Source organism: Lontra canadensis, unplaced genomic scaffold (assembly GCF_010015895.1).
Source record: "Lontra canadensis isolate GAN:19392208 unplaced genomic scaffold, GSC_riverotter_1.0 scaffold22, whole genome shotgun sequence".
Classification (NCBI taxonomy): domain Eukaryota; kingdom Metazoa; phylum Chordata; class Mammalia; order Carnivora; family Mustelidae; genus Lontra; species Lontra canadensis.
In genome coordinates, this window is record NW_022631016.1 from 13,343,338 (window position 1) to 13,347,917 (window position 4,580).

Sequence of the window (4,580 nt, forward strand, 5' to 3'; positions counted from 1 at the left end):
TGCCCCGCTGGCTCAGGCTCGGGCAGCTCTTGATCTCAGGGCTTTGAGTTTAAGCCGCACGTTGGGAGTGGAGGCTACTTTAAATGAATGAATGAATGAATGCATGCATGAATAAATGAATGCATGCTGGAAAAGCCAACTCTTTGATTTCAACCCAGACCAACAGAATGAGAAGTTCGGGGAGAGGCCAGGAATCCATACACCGACGGTCCGCAGCTTAACGACGGTGCGATTTCCCAAGTTTTAGGCCCCCCGCTTAACCAGCATTTCCTTCGCGAAACATCTCCTGATGCCCGGAGTCCGGGTTAGGCACTCGTCCTGAGTATTCTGACAGCACCTTTTACCCTCCCTGCCACACTCAATTAGTAATTACATGTTTGCTTGTCGGACTAACTCGCAGCCGTATGATCTGTGTCTCTAGTCCGAGAACACACAGCCCGAGACTGCCAGGAAGAGCTCTGTCAACGGAGGTTCGTGAATGAAATGGAATTAAATCGAAGGTCCCCACCAAACAGATGGAAAAGGATTTGCAAAGCTCAGAGACTTGAAAGTTGTGCAAGATGTGTTTGGGACCCAGACAATAGATTAGTGTGAGCAGCGCTCATAAACCACAGGGAAAAGTAACCAGAGATACAGCAGGGAGTGAGCAGCCCTGAGGGCCACACAGCTGGCTGGCAGCAGCTCCTGATGGAACTCTCCGATCTTAGGCTTGACTATGAACTTCCTGAAAGAATTTCAGTGAGTTTAGACACCTGAAGCCTATGGACCCCGGGTTAAGAACTTTGACTTGAAAGGAGACTCTGTAGGGAGAGTAACTTTGACGAAAGAGGATGGATGGAATCAGGAGGAGTTGGGGGGTGGGGTGAGGGGGTGGAGAGCTGTTTTTTAAATAAAATTAATGAAACTCATCAGACTCATTTAGGTCTTGTCCTGTGGCTGCTTTGGAGCAGCGTAGACAGTTGAATTATTGCAGCTGAGATCTTATAGCCTAGAAAACCCAAAGTGGTCCTAAGCAGTTCTTTTATGGAAAACACTTGCTAACCAGGGAGGTGGCTCTGATCATATTCTGGTCTGGTGGGTTTTCTACACATGCATTCTGCAGTTGGTGTCCTTTTATTTAAGAAAAAAAAAAAAGGATTTTATGCATTTTAAATTGCTTTTCCTTTTCCAGGTTAAAAAATTAAATAAAATACAAAATAAACCAACAAACCCCAGAAAAGCCTAGTGCCAAATAGTGGCATGGTCATTAAAATGTTTTAAGTCAGAAATTTAAAATTATGTAAATATTTTAAATGGATTACTTCCGTTAGATCCAGCCTTTCCCGGATGTTTTCCTCAAGGAGTTGGGGGGCAGCCCAGGGGAGTGCGGCTGGTGAGCTACCTCTGTGAATCTGCCTTAATTATCTAGCTATGGGGTACCTCAGTTTCTCCTTTCGTAGCCTAGAATAACAGATGCTCATTTTCCCCAGAGTTGCTGTGATGAATAAACAATACAATGCAGGTCTGGTAAATAGTTCTCATGGAATGTTAGTTACTAACAACGCTCGTGTCTGAAAGACATCACCCGAGCACTGGTGTCTAATAGATTTTCTATTTCCTAGCCTGGATTTTACTCTGTTTACGTCTGTATAAAAAGGACTTCAATGACAGCATAATGAAGCCATGATGAGGAAATCCAGCCCATAACACAGGACCCCACACATATTTAGTTCTGAATAAAAGTTTGTCCACTGATTGGATCAATGAATGTTGAGTGGTGAGAGCCTTTTATAAATGTCAGAAGATGGAAATGCCTTTTAAAAATACTTATTTACTTATTTATCAGAGAGAGAAAGCATGAGCACAAGCAGAGGGAGCAGCAGACAGAGGGAGAAGCAGGCTCCCCACTGAGCGAGGGGCTTGATGTGGAGGATCCCAGAACACTGGGATCATGACCAGAGCCGAAGGCAGACATTCAACCAACTGAGCCACCCAGGTGTCCCCAGTGGAAATGCCTTTTAATGAATTACACCAGAAGCTCATTTTTATACCTTTAAAAATATGGTGCATGTAATATGGAGATGATCGAAACATAAGCAATTCTGGACAAGATGATATTGAAGTGAGAAACAAATTATGGGAAGGATCAAGAAAAAAATGCCTTGAAGAAGTGGGGCAGGTATGCTTGGCTGACAAGGAAATTGACCATTTTCATTTACCCAACATCCTGCCCTTTCTCATCCTCCTTCCCCCTCTGGTCAGCCATAATTCATTTGGTTCCCATCAGAAATATTTAAAGAACCCTTTGTAACAACTCTACAGTTGTAGATGGGGATACAATTTATCTCTTAAATCCTTCATAGGGACCTTTTGTTTTCTGCCTGCTCACAATCTCTCAGCATGGCTGTTGAAACAATTTATGGGTGTGCTGGCTTTCTCTCTTTTTTGCTTCTCTTAGATTCTTTATCCAAGGTTCCCAAGCATTTAAACATATTAACTCTTTTCAGAGAATTCTTTTTTGTTTGAAATTTTTTTTGCCATTTCATATTGATTTCTCTCTTTTTTTTTTCTGTTGTGATAAGAAGAGAGAACACCCTTATAAATTTTAAGTGTACAGTACAGTATTTCTAACTGTAAGTGCAATGTCGTACAATGGACCTTCAGAGCCTTTTCATCCTATATAACTGAAACTTTCTACCTGTTGAACAGCAACCTCCCAATTCCCTCTCCCTGCATTAGACCATTTTTATTTTTATGACACTGATACATTGAGAAAATAAATGGGATTATCTTAAGACAGGAGTTAGAGGGAAGAGAGAAAATGCAAAAGGAGAATTGGTTATTCTCTAAAAGATACACTCCCTCCCTGTCACAAGTACTTTGCATCTAACTGGGGAACATCAAAAGCTTTCAAACTTAAGAGTTACAAGAAAATATAGAATTTGCCAGAATCACAGAGGCAAGAAAGGCCCTGAATAGCAAAATGCAGACTAGATTGGAACAAGTTCTGTGGGAAGAATGAAGAAAGTTCTGTGGGAACCCAATGGATTGAGCTTCAGTGTGGGAGTTCAGTGTCTCTGGGACTCCCACTGCCCACCACAGTGATTTTCTTGGGAACCTTCTGGATCATTCTTCTCCATTCACAAAGAAGGTGTGGTGGGCCAGTCTGACTTCTTTACTAATTAAGAGAAAAGAGTGGTCATATCTAGCACTGACCGAACACATCATACTGTTCTGGGTTTCCTGTCCCCATGCTTTTCCCGGTAGAAAGAAAAAGAGAACCATGGAGGAGAAAGTTAAAATTGTGTCCTTATGTAAATAAGTTGATTTTTTTTTCACCTTCAAAAAAAAGATTTAGGAGGCCCAAGTAGTACAGCTCTATAAAGTGCTTTGACATTTTGAGAAGGAAAAATGATCCATGAGTGGATTTAATCTAACCTGAATTATCTGAAATAAAGCCACAGTAGTTTGGGATTAAAATCTTTCATTTCTCTTTGAAGACCTGGTTTTTAGAATGTATGAGTTAACCACCAGCTGCACAAGAAGGTTCACTCCGGAAAATATTTAACTTTCTCTTAAGATTTACTTTAAACTACTAAGTTTTTTAGAAAACAAGGGTAGTAAAGAGTCTAGCTCAGGGCATAAACAAAACTGATAAAAGTGAATTCCTTCCATGAAAATTTGTTCCTTAGAAGTTATTGCCATCCGATGAAAACCCATGAAGCTGACATGATTTCAGTTTGGTTAAGAGATTTTAAAAAAAGGTGCAGTGATCAATTTCATGTTCACCCTGGAAGAGCAAAGTTGGAGGAATTGTATGAGGCCCATAGTCCAAAATGTTTTGTTTATGAGAGAAGAGTAAGTTGTAAATCAAACAAACAAGAAAAAAAAAAAAAAGGAGGGTGGATAATGCCATATGATTACCACATTTGTTTTGATTTTTACCCCCCCCCCCAAATTTTATATTAATGGCTTTCATTAAAGGATCCCAGGTCATTTATTTTCTTATTTCTTTCTTCATAAAAACCCAAGAACAGAGGGAGGTATATGATCTTTCTTTCCTTTTCTTCTTCCTTTTTCCATCTCTGCCCTTAAACTCAAGCTCACTGCATCCTCCAGGAGCCTCATTTTCCATGTGAACAAAGGTAATGATCTAATTGCCCGTGAACCACAGGCACTCTAACAGTCACTGTGGTTGGGAGAGCTGAGCCCTCTGGAAGGAATTTTGCCCATCAGCGTCTGCATAGCCTGGTGTTCCATTGAATTGTATGATGGATGTGGGGTGTGGTGCTGAAACCCACAAGCGGATAGGTGATGCCCTGACAGCTTGACATTGTTGTCCACATATGAAATCACCCAGGATGTGTGGACGTGATGGAGAAATTATACTGGACAAAATGACATAACTAAAGGAAAGGGATATAGATACAATTCCCTGGAACAGCAGGGAAAGTCAGGTTTCTTCTTATTAAATATGATGGTATCTGTTCTGATCGTTGGGTATATACAGGAGGCGCCAGAGTAGCGGTGGCCTCTTGGTGGTGTGAGGTGAGTTCCTTCTCAGCCGTGGCATATCACAGAAGTCCCCTCCCTTGTTTTTG